The sequence below is a fragment of the Electrophorus electricus genome, unplaced genomic scaffold (genome assembly GCF_041902795.1).
Source record: "Electrophorus electricus isolate QZ-2024a unplaced genomic scaffold, ASM4190279v1 Scaffold94, whole genome shotgun sequence".
In the NCBI taxonomy this organism is placed as follows: Eukaryota; Metazoa; Chordata; class Actinopteri; order Gymnotiformes; family Gymnotidae; genus Electrophorus; species Electrophorus electricus.
The window spans coordinates 150,846-172,701 of NW_027658811.1; the positions used below are offsets into that span (position 1 = coordinate 150,846).

A 21,856-nucleotide genomic window follows, 5' to 3' on the forward strand; every position below is an offset into this window, starting at 1 on the left:
TTCTTACTGAGTATAACACCAACTTTGATGCATTTGTTTTCTTTTCACCGAACAAAGCCTTCAACTTTGACTGTGGTGACATGAATTCCAGATCTGCAGAGTATTTTTTTAGTAATGCATCTTTTGCCCGTGCATTTTGATTGCAGTGTTAGGAGGTCATAACTGCTGATCAGAACTTTGGACAAGAGGGCTTATCCTCATGGCTCACTGACTTTCATGTACAACAAACAATCTTTTCTTATTTATTTTTTTCCAGTTGTAACAAACCGTTCTGCTGTTTTTTAACTTCTGTCAAGTTTTTAATGGTTGTATAGGACAATTACGATGGAAATTGAGGTGTACAAGCGCCACCTTGAACAGACCTACGAGTTGTGCGTGCCTGTCAGACAGCTAAGCAGTATGACATCCAGCACCAGAACCGACAGCTGCGGGCCTGCTTTTCAACCACCAGCTCAGATACGGCCAAGATGCGGACAAAGCATTCATTAAGGTGCGTAATTATTGTCAATGGTTGTCTTAGAATGGTGCTAAAGTGCTTAAGATACTTTTTGGCGATTCCATAGCCAAGAATTCTCAAGGTCACAACTAGCTGCATTCCTGTTGGGTGTGAATGACAGTTGCTCCTTCCCGGTTGATACAAAGTCACGATAGAAAAAAAGGCATACACGGAACTGGTAGTGAACACTGTCCTTCAAGTGCATATAAGTGCATACAGTGTTTGAGCCTGCAATCCATTTCATTACCCTGTCCAACAGGCTCCCAGGTTCCCCTCCACATCTTCCTTGTCAGAGATGAAAATTGATATAAAACAAATGAGGAACAGTTGAAATGACTGAGCCAATACACTGCACATTTCACCTTGAATACTTTTGGTTACTTTTTTGTTCCTGGCTACCATGCTTTTTTAAGCATTGATTATCTCAAACATTGATTTATCTAAGATAAGCAAAGACCTGTTCTCTCTTGCTGCATTTTGTGGGTTTTTTTTTTTTTTGTTTGTTTTTTTCCAAATGAAGCTGTTGTTTTCATTTTTGGTGGGTTTCATACTATCCACACCAGCTTCCAGGTTTCTCTCCTTTTACATACCAAGCAATCAGCTTCCTTTCTCTTTGCTACAGAGCACCTCTTTTCTGTCCACACCTGCTTGGCTGGTAGCTCTCAGAAGCCTTGCCTTCCTCGCCTGTGCTTTTCTGGTTGCGCTGGCCATATGTGGGTCTGGATGTGACTCTGGAGACACATCCTCTCTCCACAACAGCCCGCACACTCTCAGCGGGGGAATCATCCCACCCAAAGAAGCCCACCAGACATTGAAGCCAAAGCAAAGAGCATCACCAAAACTATGCAAATGTGGAATGACCTGGTGGGTATTCTGCCAGAGAGAGGCAATAGCGAATATCAAGCTGATCTGGTAGTCTGGAAGCAACCACTAGATGGCTGTTGCTTCCGTTGGCCTTTTGACTTCCATCAACATCTACTCAGGCAGTAAAAAGAAATGGTGTACTGGGAGGTAGTAAATCTTGCTAATCAGTACTTGTTTTTGGCCTGTGAAAATACAAACAAACAATACACATATTCAAACACTTCTGAACTACAGTTGCTTATCAGGATTTACACAGGCTTATGTTCTTAATAGCTCTTTGCTTACAACTTCATCAAAGCGGTTTTGTTCTACAGTATGTGCAAAGTCTACTTTCCCACACAGTTCACATCAGTCTTGGTTCGTCCTGCTGGTTCTTCGTGTCTGTGAATGTGAAAAATCAAACTTTTTTGCTTGGCTTCAAGCAGTGATCCTTTGATTGCGTCATTCATGATTCATTTAGGATTACAACCAAGTGGTTCAATATCCAGCCAGAGGTGTACTCAAGTGAGGTAATAAAATGAAATTATTAATGTAATAATATGATGGCAGGAATTGTAAAAGACCAAATTAGGCTTTTGAAGTAAGCAGGAAGTGAGAATGACCAAATATGGCCTCTGTGGCAAGTCCAGGATTGAGGCCAGGATACCACCTAAAGATACAATTTTAATAAAAAATGGTTTTGTAACTTGATGAAAATGTATAAAGATTGAATCCACCTGAGACTGTTAGACATTCTGTGGACAATGCCTCGTCTGTATGCAACATTGAGCTCAGAATAAAGATGGCACCAGCTATTCTCTTCAATTAATTACTGCATCTATATCTTTATTTTCTATTTAAAGTGTACTTGAGAAAATGAATGGAATGTGGCAAAAATCTAGGAACCACACAAGAATGTCTGGAGGTAAAAAGTCAAGGCTGCATAGCCATACCTTAATGTGAGAGATCCTCCATTTCAAAGTCTGCTGTGTGAGAGTCCTGTGCCTTTTTTCTCTAGATTGGAATAGGACTGTTGCTTCTGCTTCTTAAGGTTTTCAATCAACAAGGACGGTGGCTCCACCTGCAATGAACCATGAGCTTGTTATATTAAACTGCACAAGACAGTAAATTAACACTTGTATTCATTCTGTATGAAGTGCGCCTCACTTGAGATGTCAGCCAAAGTTTAGCAGTAAATATGGTTATCTGCAGTTGTGTTGCTATTGATAGACATCTTCAGCTAAAAATAAGTCTTCCTTGACCCTACTACACCAAGCCCAGATACAACACAGACATGCTTGTGCTGTAGTTGGCTTCAAAACATTCAATGAACTTGTCATCAACATGGTCCAGTTTCCTGCAGCATGTGACATGCGTCTGCACGCATCCTGCCCCCACAGTCTCTGCCTGGCTCCCCCCACCCTCCTCCACCCCCAGTTTGCTCTCTCATCCTGCCCACCAGCAGCTAATGTCCGCCGCCGCAGCGCAGCACCTCCCACTGTATGCTGCATGCTCCTCTGTGTGCCTGTGGTAAAACCTCGCCAAGTTTAGTGTTCTAGCCACTGCACTCCCCTCCCCAACTCACACATCAATCTCAGAGGCAGATGGATTCCTGTCTCCCAGCCGCATCCCATGCTAGTTCATTCACCCTTGTATTAGTGCCATGCCAACAGACTCTTGAAAGGTTTTCTTTTTGTATCTTGCATGCCTAGCATAATAGGACATTCAAAATCCCTTAAATTTTAAACTTTTTTTTTTTATGTATATATCTCCTCAACATTCCCAGTACAACTGCTGTAGAGTCCACGACTCAACTCTTGACTAAAGTCTTCACTCCGAGCGTCTGAGCCGGCTGCTGCGGCATACGCCACGCTGCTCTGTGACCCTCACTCTCCACTCCTCTCCTCTCCCAGCTTTTCCAGATCCCTCAGATGCAGACAGCCCAGCCTGCCATTCCAAGTAACAGCGCTTCCTTTCGACCCGTGTCCAGCCAGCCCATCATGATGTTCCTGACGCCCATGCCCTTCACCTCATCCTAGACCGGCCAGTACTACGTACTCCAGTACTACGTGCCTCAGGTACCCAGAGCAGAGAAAAGCGCCTGTGCAAATATGTACACAGTGTAGCAAATGGGTTGAAAATCTGTCTATAAACAGGTTGGCCAGCAATAAATAAACTGCTCCTAAAATGTGCAGCTAGAAATATGTTTTATCTTGGAAGCAGAAATGAGAAATTCTAGTTTATTTTTTTTTCAGTGTAAAAACTAAATGTTTTTGTATTTTTTGTTTGTTTACTGCTTTGAATATCTCTTTTAGGAGTGTCCTATATGAATGGCCATGTCTGGTGCTAGGCCCTTTACCTCTGCTGTTCTGTTTCATTCTCAGTATCACCACAGTGGCCGTCCCTACGTGGGACATCCCCAGCAGTACTCCGTCCAGCCCACAGGACCCAGTACATTCTACCCTGGGCTCTTTCCTGCAGACTGCCCACTAGCATATGGTGAGTTTGGACTTCGCTTTCTCTACCCCCACCTGGGAAACCTACATGCGTGCTCTCACTGATAAAGAGACCTTTCTTCTGGGTATTCCTGCTGGCTGAAACTGGTTTTTCTTTTGCTCTCTAACTGAAACCAGTGCTTTTTTTTGGTCACCACTAGTGGCAGGGCCTTCATACTATCCTGGCCAGACCATATACACCAAATCTCCATCCATAATAGTGCATACAGCTCAGCAGCCTCCACCCACTAAGAGGGTAAAGAAAACAGTGAGTATTCCCCCTGCCTCAGAGGTGAAATTAATTTAATTGTGGATTGACTTAATAGATGCAAATAACTTGCTGTTCGCTAAGATCCGTATCCAAGACCCTAACCAGGATGGCAAGGATATCACAGAGGAGATCATGTCAGGAGTAGGCATTAGCCAGAACACAAGCCCACCAGTGGGACGTCCCTGCACTACCCCTACTGCTCCACAGGTAAGCCATTCAGTCCCACAGCCCGAGCCTCTGATCGGCTGCAGGCCGCTGCTTCACGTGATCCACTCCACAGGTCAAAGTACTCTCTCATCTAGTCCTCCCTCATAATAAGCTCTGAGCTGATTGTTTGGTTGTTTGGCTGGCTTTCATTGTCTTGTCCTATTAAAAGCATCATACAATCAGCAACAAAATCTGATGGTGTAGTTTGATTTCCGGCCATTCTCTCTTCCTTCTTCAGTGATTCGGTCACACCGTTGACCCTCCTCCGTCATATTTGACTGGTTCCAGTAGCTTGTGTGATTGTGGCTGTTCTGATTTAAGAAGGCTTCTCAGATGTGTTTTGATGTTCCGACTTGCCGTGCCTATTCTTTCGTCTGCCTCCATCTTAGTTCTCCCTCACAGCCACTCGAATCCTCCTGATCTTCCCTCGTATTCCCTCTACACAGACAGCCCACGTAAAGGCCCTGTAAGAAGGATTCAGCCAAACCCTGAGCACCTCAGCTCCTCTGAGGAAAGGCCTCTCTGTAAAGGGAACACTCACTACTGCGCTGTTGCACTTACTTTGTGTCCTCTTTCCCTAAATGTTAACAGTGTTCCTCTTTCCTCTCTTTCTCTATTTCTCCTGCCCATTTATTTAAGCACCCCATGCTTGTCTGCTGTCTCTTGCTGTCTTTGTGTCTTCACCCCCCCCCCCCCCCCACCTCCACACACACACATTTTGTGCCTTTGCGGCTGGATCTTTTGCCCTCTTGTGCTTTCTCATTTCCTCTCTCTCTCTTTGCCTCTTTCTCTACTCACTTCTCTAATTATGCTGTGCTGTGCTGTGCGGTGCTGTGCTGTGCTGTGCTCACCCCCCCCACCCTCATTGCCATTCCCCTTCTTCTGCATGTGTGTGCAGTATCTCTCTCTCTCTCCATCTTTTCCGTCTTTTGCTAGTTTTTATGTCCACACCCTCATTATCCTCGCATTTTCTACCTCAAATCCCAGCAGCTGAACAGCCAGGTAGCAGAGCAGGGGAATGTCAATGTCGGCCTGGCCCTGGAGGCCCACTGTCCGGCGAAGGCTGCAAGTCCAGCAGCCGGAGAGGCGGTTGCCTCAGGCACGCTGACGCCCTCATTGCCTTCCAGCACTGCTGCTCCTTCAGGCCTCACTCTCCCAGGCCAGGCTGTTATAGAGGCAGTCCAGGCCTGTGGAGCCTCCACTGGGGCAGAGCTGAAAGAGACTGGGAAGGAGCCAGAGGTCTTGCTGGAGGATAAAGTGGAGCCCATCTTACAGTCCAAGCTTAGGCAAAGCTTGAGTCAAGGTAAATAACCACATGCATGACATGCTATGTTAGGACACTAAAAAGACACCAGACTGATTTGTTATGTTTTACAGCAATTAGTTTATCCAACACCTGGAAGAAGCCAAAAGAGGACACTCCTGTGGGGCAGGCCCAGTGTCCTGACAGAGAGGTGATTCCTCTCTCCAGGTGCTCACTGTACCCCTCTCTGCATGCAGAACCAGAGCTGAAGGATGGGAAGAGGCAGTATGATAGAGACTTCCTGTTGGCCTTCCAGTTCATGCCTGCCTGCATGCAGAAGCCAGAGGGGCTTCCTCCCATCTCTGATGTGGTACTGGACAAGGTAAGCCTGCTAAAACATTGGCCTTAGGGGACCTTTAAAACCATTCCATGGAGAGGGGCTGATGGACTTCGACTTGACTCTGTTGTTTTCTAGATCAAACAAAACAAGCTGCCCCTGCAGCAGGTGGGCCCTCGCATTATCGCCAGAGACCCAGACTTCAACCCAGCCTCTGCAGACTTCAGCAGGGCAATTCCTGGAGGCAGGGGTGCACCGGTGGGTCTCTCCGCTCATCCCTTCTCTTCTATCACAAATGAATGAGCGCCTGGTCATCTTATGTGACCGAGGTCTTTGTGACATTGTTACCGCCCATAATAAAGAGCACCCATTCGTTGCTTCAGCTGCTCAGTGTAGGCCCGAGACGGCCGCCTCCCCGCAAGATCATTACCAACGTGTCCGTGAACGACGAAGTGCAGCTGAAGAAGGCCGAGAATGCCTGGAAGCCTGGCATGAAAAGGGAGAACACCCAGAACCCCCAGACCCAGAAAACTCAGGTCAGCACCTCACTCCGCTGTGCCCTGTTTTCAGATTTCAGAGTCACAGCCTGTTATGGTGGGCTTGAAAGCTACTTAATTTTTTTTGCGATATGCTCTTCAAGAATTGGATGTTTAAATTATAGAGTCGTTGTTTAATTGGGTGGGTGTGCGGGGAGTGTGCACGAATGTAGCTATGCAGGGGGACATTGGTTTCTAGTGTAAACAGGGGGTGTGATGATACTGAGGACCAGATCTTGTGTGCTTGTTGTTCCTTGTGTTGATTGTGGTGTTGATTTTGGTGAGAGAGTATTGTAGATATTGTAGTGTATTCTGTGGATGATCTTGTATATATTATAGGTTAACACCCAATGGTTGTGTTAAAAATATTCTTGCAAATTTGTGTGCAATTCAGCATTTGGAGAGATTGACAGATCTTCATTGCATTGTCTGGTCGGTAGGGTTATTATTGGATCAGATTTGGTTATTATGTTTTGTTTTGTTTTTTTTGTAGGAGTTATATGTTGATTAAATCTTAAATTCTTGTAGCTGGTTCTAATGGGTTTTCTTTTAATTTGAATTTGGAGCACATGAGGGGTTTTAGTTGATAAGATTTGATAAACTGTTTGCTGCCAGTGCTTCACTTCTCGGAAAGTGTGATTGATGTATGATGCCTTTATCGGTCTATATAGCAAAGTTGAGTGATTTTTGTTCATGACGAAGTTCCAAATGGCAGAGTAAATATTTGGTGAAAGTGAGGAGTTAGTCATTATGTGGAAGAACTGCTGAATTTAACAAAAGATTGGGATCTTTGTAATGGAAAGCTTAGTCGGTAGTCTGTTTTCCTCTCCAGGAGCTTTTCCAGAAGGTGCGCAGTATCCTGAACAAACTGACACCGCAGATGTTTAACCAGCTGATGAAGCAGGTGATGGACCTCACCATCGACACAGAGGAGCGCCTCAAAGGCGTGGTTGACCTGGTTTTTGAAAAAGCCATCGATGAGCCCAGCTTCTCTATGGTCTATGGCAATATGTGCAGCTGCCTGGCTATGGTGAGTAACATGTTCCCATACATTGCTGCTGAAGTTCCATACAAAGGCAAATGCCACACAGAAGTGAACTCTGTTTGAACCACTCTAAACTGACATGGAGCTTTAATCAGCTTCTATTTAGTAACAGAACTCTCAACACTGTCTTATACCCAAGTGTTTCTCCTACATGTCTTTCCTGTGTAGTTAAAAGTGCCCATGGCAGACAAGCCCACCAGCACTGTGGGTTTCCAAAAGCTGCTGCTGAACCGCTGTCAGAAGGAGTTTGAGAAGGACAAGGTCAACGATGATGTTTTGGAGAAGCTGCGGCACCAGCTGGAAGCGGCCACTTCAGTAAGCAGCACTCCTGTCTAGTTTATCCGACTCACCAACCCACAGATCAGGAGAAAGGGGACTGAAATCGGCAGCAGTGCTGGGAGGCGGCCTGGTCGTTATCCGGTCCAAACGCGCTGTTTCTTGCTTTTGTCTTTGTTCTGGTTACTCCTCGCAAGGCCAACGAGCGGGAGAGGCTGGAGGAGGATCTGGAGGAGGCGAAGGACAAGGCCCACAGGAGGTCCATCGGTAACATCAAGTTCATCGGGGAGCTGTTCAAGCTGCACATGCTGTCAGAGGCCATCATGCACGACTGTGTGGTCAAGCTGTTCATGAACCACAGCGAGGAGAGCCTGGAGCGTCTGTGCCACCTCCTCACAGCCATCGGCAAAGACCTGGACTTGGAGAAGGCCAGGGTAAGCAGGCCGCGGGCCTGGTCTGGGTTGATTTAATATTCTCAGCAGATGCTCAGCACTTGCATCGGTTTATCTTTAATATGTCATGTAAAGGTTTACGGCGCATGTGTAGATGAGTGCTAGTGTGCAGTGCAGCGGCTGTGCGGATTTTGTCCAGATTTGGTCTGTGTTGCGTTTTTCACAACAAGTACTTTACACATCGAAACTGGATGAAGAAGTTTTGGATGTTGTATATTGACTGTCAATTTTGTCTCTAGTAGGAATGGCAGTTGTGATGTTGACAGTTCAGTCACCAACTAGTGTGACAGTTATTTGTGTTCAAGTTTCCTGGTCTTTTTTATTGTATTTTTTTTTCTCCATGCACGTTTTTAACCAAAAAACAAGCATGTTGAAATGTTGTTTATAAAAGTTTATAAAAGCCTGCACTCTGACTACAGGGTAGCCAACTAATTAGGATCATCATCTATAGTGCGACTAGCATGCTGTGCTGATATCAGTGTATTATTAGGCCTTGGCAATGACTTTAAAAGTGTCCAAGTTCATGTTGTTTAGTGAAGTTGTTAGTGTGGTTGTTAGCTCTGCTCCTACTGCAGCTGACAAAATGAAAGGCTTTTATTCAGGACTGGTCAGCTGTTAGAAGGTTTTGCTCTCACAGCCTCCTCCACGTTTACCACCTCCTGCTGCTGCACCCTGGATTCCCCAAAGCCAAGTGCAGCTGATGACAGCACAGCTACACCCACAGTGGCAGTGAACTGCTTTACAGCACTGACCAACGTGCAAGGCAGCAGGGTTTACATAAGAGTCATAAACGTCTTGTGACATGAGTTCTGCTGAGAGCACACCTGATCGAATCGAAAGGTGAAGAATATCTGAAATTTGTCGACGTTTCTCTTACACTCTCTCTCTCTCTCTCTCTCTCTCTCTCTCTCTCTCTCTCTCTCTCTCAGCCAAAAATGGATCATTACTTTAAATATATAGAAAAGACAGTGAAGGAGAGGAGGGGTTCCTCACGCATTCGGTTCCTGCTCCAGGACGTCATCGACCTGCGACTGGTTAGAGACTCTGCCTGTGTTTGTGTGTTTGTGTTTGCCATTCCAGCGCATGGTGATGCAAAAGTATGCATCTGCTGATTTTGCTTTTCTAGAATAACTGGGTGTCGCGGCGAGCTGACCACGGGCCCAAGACCATTGAGCAGATTCATAAGGAGGCCAAACTTGAGGAGCAGGAGGAGCAGAGGAAGGTGCACCAGCAGCTGCTGTCCAAGCACAACAAGAGGCAAAGGTGTGGCCCTCAATTCCATGACAGCCTTTTTCACCTGCCTGTGTGAGGCCGAGGACAAGTCCAAGGACAATCGACAGGAGGATGGACACATTTGCCAATGTGTGCTAAAAGACAATACAAGAATTCAAAAAAATAATAAAACTGTGTGACAAAGAAACAAAAGTTCTGACTCTAATGTATTTTTGCTTTTTCCTTTATGAACTGCAGACAAAACTATATTTAACATTTGCAGATGTTCAAAAGAAAAGACAGAGGTGAATATAGAAATAATATTATTTATTTTTTATTTTATTCTTCCTTGGCTTCTCCTGAATTCAGATAGGCTCTGCCCATTAGATTTCACTTTTTTGTTTGTTTGTTTGTTTTATTTTTTTGCTAATTTCAAACCAGTCCTAGGATTTTCACACAATCGGAGTGAAATTGGTGTCAAAATATTTGCAAGAGTCTGAATCTCAATAATTATTTAAACAAAAACCTGACATAAAAAATACAGCTGTCCTCTTCCAGTCTAATATTAGTAGTACAAATTAGTAGTACAAAGGTCAGGCTTTAACTTTAACTTTAACTAGCTGTCACTCCTGAACGACATGTTCAGATTTCATGAAATTTAAAAGACTTATACCAGTATTGACTTTGAGGTAGCTTACCAAATGTAGCAGTTTTGTCAATATGGGGCATTATAATATGCAAATAACTGTTTCTCAATGACTGCTCTTCTGATCAAGATGAAATTTTGCATACTGCTTCTGTAAGCAAGCTGAAGGATTCCTAAGGATGACTCAAACATTGGCTAATGTTTTTCAGGTAATGGGCTAATCATAGAACTGGCTTCAGTGGACTTCTATAACGTTGATTCTTGTAGAAATAACTTTAAATTTAAATATCCTACTACTTTTTATGTTGCTGATGAACTGTAACGCACTAGTCGTAGGACCTTTCTCCAATCTTCCCAAATTTGGTATCAAAATGTTGATGAGACTGAAACATGTTGATATTTGTATGGAGTATGGCCCCTACATACCTATCAATCCTTCCAAGGTGTACTGATTCATTCAAAACAGCTGGAAAAAAATTAAGACTTCTTTGAGTAATTCTTATGAAACTTGACATGAGTATTGATTTATGGACTTTGAGCTAGCATGGCAATTATAGGACATTTTTGCCAACAGCCCCTCTGACATATGAAAAGGTATTTAAAAAAAGAAAAATGAGTTAATCCCATTGTGTACCAATTGTGCATGAGAAATGCAGTTTATACAGTGCAATACTTTGTGACTATTCCATAAAAAAGTTCAATACGTTTCGTAAACCTTTTTTTAGCCTGATTTTTGATACCTAAATTAGTTGGGCAAATGCACCTTTCAAACAAGTCAGTGACCTTTTGATCTAGAGATACCTTTTAAATATAAAAAATGCAGATCTTCTTGTAAATAATGATCAAAAATATGTGTATTTAACTATCAATCCCCAAGAGCAGGATTTTTATTAATAGGCTAAAACTTAGCCATAGAGTGTTAGATTATCACCAAACTTCAATGGTGTATATGAACATACTGTGAATGCAAGTACATTTGGGGTGAACTGACCTTCTGGGGAAACTATATTTCTTAGTCATGTCGAATCAGAAAAATAATATTTATATAAAGCAATTCAGCAGAGATAATTGAGAGATTGGTTTCAAAATACAACATTCCTGGAAACAAAACCTCAAAACCAACCACAAAGGCTGGTGAACTTTATATGGGATGTCATCAGCAACCAAGTTGTGCAGATGTGATAAAATGATTGGACCCTTTACTTGCCACCTGCAGCTATAATAAATGTAATTCTAATGTATGTCATGAATTCCCTAGATGAAGGAAGTTAGACATTTCAATAGCAACACACCTCCCTTGATGAAATGACTGGGTACAGAAATTAGTTGACCAGAAAGGCCAGAAAAATAGCACAACCACAGCCTTCAAACCTGACAACAAACCTGCTTAATGCTGACAGTTTTATTTTTTTTCAAATACAAAATACAGACTCACTCTCAATAAATAACCATTTGATGAACTAATGCAGAATATAAATTAAGACACTGACACAAGCTTTACTTTAGTTACTAAGCATTTAGGTTTGGGTGTTTTTCGTACTTGGTGGGATGGTTACGAGAAAATATTGGCATATTAGATAAGCAGAAAAATACTATGGATGGGTTCAACACATGATGTGCGTACTCGTTTGACTTTGGATCTATTGGATCACGCCAATAACTGTTGAAAAGAAAAATGACCACCTGAATGCTAAAACATATAATGGAAATAAATGTCTTATGCAATACGAGAATTATGGAAATCGGGTCAGCTTTGGAATAGAGAGGAGCGATAGGCACATACTAATAATATTAATACATTTTCAGAGACACACAATATCCATCCTGCCAAGGACAGGCAGTGATCAGTGAACCAGGCAGCCAGTAAGAGAAATAAAATCACCAAGAAAGTCAGGCTTTTTGCTGTTTGTTTTCAAAAAAATGTCCTTCACAGAACACAAGATATGACTGAATGAGCAAAGTTACATTTACATAGAGCCTTTCAAAGAACATACAATGCTTGAACTAATAACAGACACCTGTTCATTTCAACACAATGGGAGAAATTACTCTGCTCACAGAGCTTAGTAACGCGTTAGATCAAAATTCGCTGCTGCACTTTAAAACACTGAGCGTTTTTCTTAAAACACATAAAAGGTGCAAGATCACGCGTTGTCGTGTGAGCACCTCAGTCGTAAAAAGGGCTGAGTTGTCATGAATACGTTATGATCAGGAGTAGTCGGCCGTACTGCTGCGACATCCGGTCAAATCAACCGTCCTCTAAGAATCAGCGCAGTACTAGTTTTGGTAATAGCAGCATCTATGGACATAAACGGCGGCGAAACGGATGGTTTTTTTCTCGTCAACTTTATAGTCCATCACACTTGCTCCTATAGATCGGGATAAAATCTCCATACCAAAACCTCTGTGCATTGGCATGGTGAAAATTTAGAGCACGCAAATCCTTCACTTCTGAAACAGCAGAAATTATGTAATTTTACACAGATTAAAAAAACCCTCAACGTTAAAGATTGCTGTTGACGGAGTTTTAATGTAAATATAGTAGGTTGGGGAAGTGTAACGATGAGCAGTGTGTGGAAAAGAGTGAGATTTATTAGGGGCAAATCCAAAGTCCAGGGTCAAATTATTAACATGGAGTGTCCGAGAATTCATGATAAACTAAAGTAAAGAAAAGCGCACGAAGACAAACCAGGGATGCAGGCTGTAACATTGGGGCGAGGATAAACATTCAGGCTTATATTCACATGCACGGAAGCCTCGATTAACAAACAGCAGCTGGACTTACAATAAATAGCAACAAGACTAAACTAAAACAGGGCTTAAAAACATGGTCAAATGAGCATTAAACCAGACACAAGTGCAAATTATGAGGGGTGCAGAAAACGAAACGAAGGAATGGAACCACAACAAGGGAGTAAATCAAAATAAAGACACTAGACAGGGAAACCGTGGAGACATGAACGCTAGGAGGGTGGTCAGTGGTGACAGGAAGCTTGTTTCAGTCATGGATGTCTTTGGCAAAATGAATGCAACTAAAATGCTTTCCTCATGTGTCCTAATAACCAAATAATAACCAAGTTCTTCTTTATTTCTAAATAATATGCCTTTCGGAAATTGTATAACTGCTTGTGTTATATTACTTTCTTTTATCCAGAAACACAGGAGACTCAGGTGAAAAGTGTGATGGAAATAATACACTTATTATTATATCCTAAAACTTGTCTCACCTAATCGTAGTCATCAGTATATTAGATAAATGCATACCTATTTTTATGTTTGTGTTTCACATGTTCCATCCCTTTTCTCTTCTTTGAAAGAAAAATTCCTTAACTTAATCAAAGACTAGGATTAAAAAAATAAAATAAAATAAAATCATAGACAGGTCAGCTGAGCACACTCCCTTGTCGTAATGTCCCCATATTGACAGTTAAATACCACATATTAAATACAATAGAGACTGGAGTGTCTTGTTTTTCTCTGAACATTCCACAGTGCATCTAGAATTTTAATAGTTGTTTATTTCTGCTCAGTTTTTCTGCTCTTATTTTAATTTGTTTTTGTCTTAAGGAGAAAAAAAAGGCGACAAACGAGACCTGTGACCCCAGGGGGAAATCATGGATCAGATGCCTCACACCCAGTCACTGTGTAAACAACACCAGGTTCATGTTTTAGTGTGAGGAATGAGTGCAGGAGTGTTTTGAAAGAACAAATACAAACACTAACAAGAAGAGAACAAAGAAAACAGGAAGGAGAAGCTCCTTTCCTTTTTGAGTTACTTACTGAGATCATTCTCATAGCAAGTTCATTACACCTTGTGTACTTGTTGTAGTGCGGTTAGCTGTTTCTATATTGGCTGAGAGAAGGAGCAGACCTGTTCCATTTACATTTAAACAACAGAATCTTGTCAGTGGAGGATGTACTTTCTCAAACCTTTTTAACTGGTATCTCGCCTCTGTGTCTCTCTGTGTTCGCAGGACAGGGACCACTGCACGCCTCGCACCAGGACACCTTTCCAGTGATGACTCCCCTCGTGTGGAATTAGTTCACAGCTGTTTAGTCTTATACTTATCCACAACTAGGATTAGTCCATTTACTATTTCTTACAAGTGGGGATCAAGAACATTGGAAGACGTGAGTAGTTTTTTGGAGCAATAAAGATCAATACATAAAAACAGGCAAATGACCTGGTTATACCCAAATACATCAATAAACACATCAAACAAGGTAATGCTTAGGTATGAATTTTCTTGACTTCGTGACTTATTATGAAGCTTAACTTGTTATGAACTGACACGTGATAATGTTCACACATTTAGCTGCAATTCTTTGTTTAACTTCAGAGGGTTAAATGGAGCTTACTCAGATGATGGTGTTGACTGCTTCAAGGATTTTCACTAGAAGTTATATAACTGCAAGTTATATTACCGATGTCTAAGTGTATGCAGCGCAGAATTCTTTATTCGTAATGTAATACATGTCCTATTTAATTCTACAAGATAAACAGGTTGGAAAATATTTGTGTAAAATAGATTATGATTATTTTTGGAACATAAAGCCATGCAAACATTGTAAGTGGACATCAAGGAAAAATATAAAATAAAAGAATAGTATAGCATACAGTTACAGGGTATGCCTGTTTTCATTGATTACTAGGGAAGCTCTTTGTCTCCCTCTTGTGGCCATTGTTGTCTGAGCCAACAACCATATCAGCATAAGTGACATGAAGTTACAGAAATTAATTACAACTAAAACGTATTTTTATAAACACGATTTGACAGTGTGTTTTACATATTCTGGTTGAATATGACATTTATGTGTACAAGATTATAAAAAACACAATCATACATTTACCTGATACTTATATCCAAAGTGACTTACGAGTGAGTATAACTTGAGCAATTGAGGGTTAAGGGCCTTGCTCAGAGAACCAACAGTGGCAACTTGGCAGCAGTAGGGCTGGAACAGGTAAGCTTCTGACTACATGTCAAGTATCTTAACCACTGAGCTACCACTGATCACTGCTGGGGGTAACCATAAATGTTAGAATTTAAAATGTTGGATACTAAACTATTTAAAAAACATTTTGGAACATTTATTTATTTCATTTCCCCTAACCTTTGACAGCACGGCTAGTCCAGACCTCTGTATATGCATCTTCTTACCCCTTCTCTCTGCACACAAAAAATAAAACGCATTGAGAAGAGACTAATTGCACAAAGGATAAAAAATAAAATGACATATATAATGATAAAAGGAAAAGGTAAATAGATAACAGTAGATGTGTTAATATAAAATCAAAAGTCATCTAAACAGAACTCAATGCAATAAGTGTGTTTTGAGATGTTTTTGTTTTGCTGTTGGTTTGTTTTTTTTTTCTGTTTTTTTGCTTTCAAGTGCTAATGCCATTATGAGTTGCTAGACCATGAAGACATTTAAAGACATTTAAAGAATAATAAAATAATTAGATTTTGCTGTAAAAGACAGATGTCATGTTCACACTGCACAACTGCACTGCTTAATGTGAGCAGACATCTGGCAGACACGCTTATCTATAGCAACTTACAGTTTCAACTATATTACAGAGCTAAGTCCATATAGCGGTAGGAGTTTGATTCAGTTCAGTTCAGCTCACTCAGGCTTTCATTTCTGTTTTCTTGTCTTCAGGTTTTGTTTCATTGTCCCTAATAGGTCCAACTTGTGCTTGTCTACTCATGTCTCACTGTTCTCCTTTGCTTGATGTCACAACTTCATTGATACCTAAAGTGAATGTTGGAAATATCACATGTTCTTTGAGTAGGAATCAAACATCATTGCTCTAATACACTGGACTGATAGTGGACTCTGCCGAGGTACACCTACCCCTGATGTTGTGATGTTACTGAGCCTCATCCTGTCTCAGATGCCTTGGCTACTCCCATCATCCCCTGATGTCCCCTGTTGTAGCCCACACCACCTCCTCCCCAACCAGCTACTCTCTGTTGCCCTTAATGGACGTTCTCTTGCGACTTGGGTCTCGGACACATGCACACAAGTCTAGAACCTCCAGAAAGTTGGACTAAACATTAAATGCTTATTTCATTTTTTAATTTATGTCTCTCTTTAAACAGCCAGAGGAGGATGGGACCCCCTTTGAGTCTTGGTTCCTCTCGACGTTTCTTCCTCATGCTCTAGGGAGCTTTTCCTTGCCACTGTCACCCTTGGCTTGCTTACTGGGGGCTTGGACTTGGACATTTGAAAAGCTGCTTTGTAATAGCACCTGTTGTAAATAAAATAAAATAAAATAAAATACAATTTTAAAAAGTACTTTATAAATAAATTTTGAGTATTTGATTTTTATATGTAATCTTAAAATGTATAAGATAACTAAAATTTGTTTTTTAATCATTACATTTTTTCACTTAAAACAAAAATATAATTTGGATAGTCCCAATAATCTAGAAAAATCAAATCTCATCATTACAGTGCCAACAACACATCAACATCACCAGACTTCAAAGCACTTGTCTGAGAGGAAGATTTGTATGCCTGTAATTCTGTTGTTGAAGAGCCTATAAAATCAAAATAGGCTTTTAAATTTGAAATTTTAAACTCAAATAAATACAGCCTTATTTTAAATGCCTAAACACACACACACACACACACACACAGTTACCTCACAGTGTGAATATTGTTGTTGGTGGAGAAAGTATCATAGATCCTCTTTGCTGACACATCAGTGATGTCATTGTGACTGAGGTTGAAATTAGATGGATTATAATTACCACATTGTTCAGGATTCCCAAACACACCTCCCTCTACTAAATCACCGTGTAGTAGTACAAACACCTGTAGATTTATATATCAATGAATTAAAGTAATGAACGAATGAATTAATAAACGAATGATTGAATTAGCAAATGAATGAATAAGCAAAGCAATAAATAGTATATTTGTGTCAGTGGACCTGAGTCATTAATGGCCAGATAATTATGCATTTTGACATTTTAAACAAAATATCATTTCTTTCAGTTCTTGTACACATGACTTGTTATCTATCAGGCATGAAACTGTAAATCATAATGAGTCTGTTATGCCTTATTTCTCTTTTTAATGAGAACATGTGTTTCTACAAGCAGTCTGGATATTCTGTAGACCACAGAGATCCATCCTGCCAAGTACAGGCAGTGATCAGTGATCCAGGCAGCCAGTGAGAGAGGTCGTCATTTCCAAATAAAATCACCAAGAAAATCAAGCTTTTTGCTGTTTGCTTTTGAAAAATAAAGTCCTTGAAGGAACACAGGATATGACTGAATGAGCAAAGTTAAATTTATATAGAGCCTTTCAAGGAACATACAATGCTTTACAATGAACACGCACAGCTTCTATGTTCAGTCACCCTGCCGGATTTTGTGTTAAATTGTGAGAAAAAGAGTAAAATGTGTTATATCTATGTTAGTGCTCACTGTGCACTCAACAATCAAGACTCTCTACACATCCCTCCTCCCTCTTGTCCACTCACTCCAGGATGTGGGCTTTGTGCTGGTGTGCGAACAGCATCTGCAGGCAGTGGTTAGTGAGCTGACAGTGGCTAAGGTCCAGTTCTGACAGCCCTTCAGAATGTTCCAGAAACAGTGCCAGTGACCTACAGGCCTGCTGGTCCAGCCGGGTCTGACTGAGGATCACCATCTTACCCAGAGCCCGGGAGAGAGCCACAGCGCGTCTCACACACTCCACATCAGTCCCCACACAGAGAAGAGACAGGAACTGGAGCAGCATGGCTTTATTGCTGCTGAACACACTCAACATTCTCCAACATGTAGAGTCACAAAACACTAACACACTCACATAACTACTAACATTAATGCTATTTACACACATTTTGTTTCAAATGATAAAATTCTTTTCCCTTTTCCAGAATGCTTCCCTAGTTTGTGTGGTGTTGAGTCAGTGGCTTACTGAAGGGTGACTGTGTGTAAAATGGGGAAGAGTTGCCCTCACAGCCGTGTAGAGTGAGCTGTGTGTGTGTGTGTGTGAGAGCTCACTCTCTGGATGACCATGGAGACGACTCTGCAGTCCTCAGTGCTCAGAGTCAGTGTGTGTTTCTGTGTGTCTGCTGTGAGGTCCAGAGCAGAGCAGCAGGAGAAATCCAGTCTGTGCTGCAGAGCGAGGAGCAGATCTGTTGCTGCTGCCCCCTGCTGTAGTTCAGAGACACTGTAGCAGTGGAGCAGCCTCAGCAACAGCAGCCTGTCAACACGGAGAAAACAAAACACACACAGACAGTGGCAGGGCAGTTAATTTCAGGTTAATATAAATATTTCACCTAAATTTAATTTTATTCTGAAGTAAATATCCATGGATATTGCTGATTACCTGACAGGAGTCTCAATAAAACCTAAATGATGCTGGCACAAAATGACTTTTGAGGAAACTCATGAAAAACACATAAACGTACATAAACGTTTATATAACACTCCCTAAACAGACCAGTTCTGTGTTAAAATTCTGATTGTGAGAAAAGTTCAAGCCTGAGACGGGAGACGTGTTAGAGCAGTGGCTCAATGCTCTCCAGCTCCGCCTTTGGTATGGAGGTGAAAAGCAGGCTGAGAGAGACTGCTGTGCAGTGCTGGAGGGTGAAGCGCAGGGCAGCACAGTGGACAGAGTCCAGCTCTCTGCTGTTCAGGTTGATGCAGTTCTCTGCTGAATTCAACAAGCTGGACACACAGTGAGCAGAGCCAGTCTGATAGATCTCTCTGATGATGGACAGTACAAAGCTGGAGCTCAGCCTGGGGAGAAGACACACACACACACACAAAAACACAGACACACATTTCCAGGTCTCATGCTGTACAGTATAATTAAAGTGTTTGGACTGTTACTAACTGTGTGAACAATCTGAGCCACACAACACATGACTGTATTCTCTCACCTTCTGATCTGAAGTCTGGCCAGTACAGGCAGAAGGTCTCTGGGATTTTGTTACTTAATGTTGGGGATGTGTAGTGGTCCCATGAGCTGGTGGAAGCTCGTCTACTTTGCCGTAACGTCACCCTTTCGCCTTGCTGTCTGGATGCGTACTGTCTGTCAGACTAGCAATTCATCTACACTTCTCACAGATAAAACTGCCACTAATGACGAAGAATAAACATGCTGCATTCAGTGCTCTGAAACAGAACATAAGTCATGATGAAAAAGCAAAATGTTAACATTACTTATGTTTGTGGTAGTTCCTTAGATATAGTTTGTGATGATAAAATAGTTTTCCATGGAAGTTGCCAGTTTCCAGGTAGAAAGTAGTTAAATCCAACAAAACATTTGTTAAACAGATAGAGAGCAGTAAGAGCTAGTATGCTGAAACTACCTGTTTCAAAAACAGGAAGCTTCCTTATGAAGGAAAGAGGTTCTTATGAACCTCAGCATTTTGACAGCAAGTATTAACCATGGCTATAAAACCATGTGAATAATTCAGTTATGGGATTAATCCACAAAATAGAACATCAAATCTAATTATTTGGCCAGTACAGGGTTATGCAATATTCCTTCATCTCAACAAAATGCAATAGCTTGACTTCCTTAACTGATTAATAATTAAAAAATATCTTTCTTGACTATAAGAATATAGCTTACCCATTAGAAAGATTAAACATCCAGTCAGCGTGTATCCTGGCATGTTAATGTAAAAGGCAGCTCCTACTGGATTTGGGGAAAGATTAGTAAAATATTTCAAGTATCTGCAAAGCAGAAAACTGCCTATTCAACAGGCATGAATGATCTGCTACCGAAGTAGTTGTGTTATTTGCATAGCCTAATTAATATCATTAGATCAAGTTCTATATTACCTATATTGTTATATTAAAATGTTGCTATTGCTTTTTTGCTTCACAATTGTTACACATAATTGCTGCACCTGATACAAGGATAGGAATTTCAATTTATTCATACTGGATATAAGAATCATTAATGGCTGCTGAGTGAAGCACTTTCATTGAAAATTCATCCACCAATTTTTTTTTTTTTTTTTTTTTTTTGGAACTAGAAACAGGGCACATCAACCAGGAATACATTCCAGGTCTGTTTTAGAACACTGGCTGTGATTCATTACATTTTGGCAATTGTGAAAAGAAACTGGATGATACTTCTAAAAGTAATTGTGTTTGCAGTTTATTTGCACAGTTACATGAACAACACTGGTAGCATAGTCAACAGGCTTGATGGTTTTCCAGTGCACGACACTGTGATACCAGGGCTGGCCCAAGCCTGTGTGGGGCCCTATGCAGAAATCTGAGCTGCCACTGACATAACATAGGTAAAAAACAAATAGAAATAAATACATGGTCTTTGGCACCCTCTTGGCGGCCTTAGCAGGCTCTCATTTTGCTTATACGGCGGGACAATTGTTCTGCTGTTATCCTAGCTATTGAGCAGTCCTACCTAGATTTAATGTACTTATGTACATTACCCTTAGTCCAGGTTTCTGGTGTTTATTTTAGATGGATTTTTGGTTGTATATATTATAATTAGGCTACTGTGGACAATTGTATACCGTATAGCTACAGCACCTGTACTTCACACACATGTAGTAATCGGAACTAGAAAGTTGCCAACCCTATTAAAATATTAGGTTTATAGTATAATATTTGAATTAAACAGACAAAGCATTAATCACAATCATTTGCATGATGATTAAATCTTGAACCAAAAATGTATCAGAGAGCTGTAGTGTTTTTTATAGACACACACCCAATAAAACTTTGCTTGACCATTTCTTGCCCTCTATATCATTCTCTGCAGTTTACTGAGAAAGACCTGACACTGGGTAATGCCATTGTCTATTCGAAGGCCAAAACAACAACAATCTTGGTTATCAAAGACTCACTCCACCCTGACCACAGCCTCTTCTTTTAGAAGCCATGAGAAAACCACCATCGCAGCTTGAGAGCACAAATCTAGCCTCTTAAGAGGTGTTTTGTTTCACAGGCAGATCGATATCTCAATGCGGTCCACATGAAAGCAATTTTCTTTCCCTGAGTGCAAATTGCACTTTTAATGCCTGATATTTCAGCCACTCATTTCTCTCACTACATGACAAAACTCTCGAAACTTTTCTCCAAAAGCACTGAATGTTATTCTAACCATTTATGGCCTTTCTCCATTCATGTACACAAAGTCCAGTATGATTCCAAATGTCATCAAAAGATATATCTGTTTGTAGCTGAACAACTTATACAATGCGATCTTTCTTCTTTGTGTCAAATGAACTTAACAATTGAAACATCCAAAACTGGCTGTGTTTCTTGCCAACATACTGGTGTTTGGACATGTGGGATTACTTGCATGTCGCTTTCAATAACTCAGTTGGTAGAGTAGAAGTTAAAACTGTCATCCTTTGGCTGTCGGCTCAACTCCAACTCACACAAACTTTATGTTTTAATGCAGAATCTGTCGTTTTATATGAGCATAAAAAGAGGTTTTTCCCTGACCGGGAATCGAACCCGGGCCGCGGGGGTGAAAGCGCCGAATCCTAACCACTAGACAACCAGGGACAAAGCTGCTGAATTTACATGAGAAGACCATTTTTCAAAGTCTGCACTCCTACTATTCTGACAATGTTTGGATGCATACTGGACTTGGTATGCATGAGTGGAAAAAGGCCATAAAGCGAGTTATTCATCTTTCTCTTTGTTCTACAAAAAAATGAAGTTTGCAAGAGTCAGGGCTCTTTTTTACCATCTGGGAAAAGAGGGAACGCTGGTGTCACTAACACATGGAAAGAGCTGTTATATATTCCCCATTTGTCTCCTTAATGTTTCTGACAATTTAG

General features: G+C 41.2%; 1 non-coding gene across 1 annotated transcript; it reads right to left on the reverse strand.

Moving 5' to 3' along the window:
• Positions 1–21,506: 21,506 nt before the first annotated feature.
• trnae-uuc (transfer RNA glutamic acid (anticodon UUC)) lies at positions 21,507–21,578 on the reverse strand. Its single transcript has one exon. It is a non-coding gene; the product is annotated as a tRNA-Glu (tRNA).
• Positions 21,579–21,856: the final 278 nt, after the last annotated feature.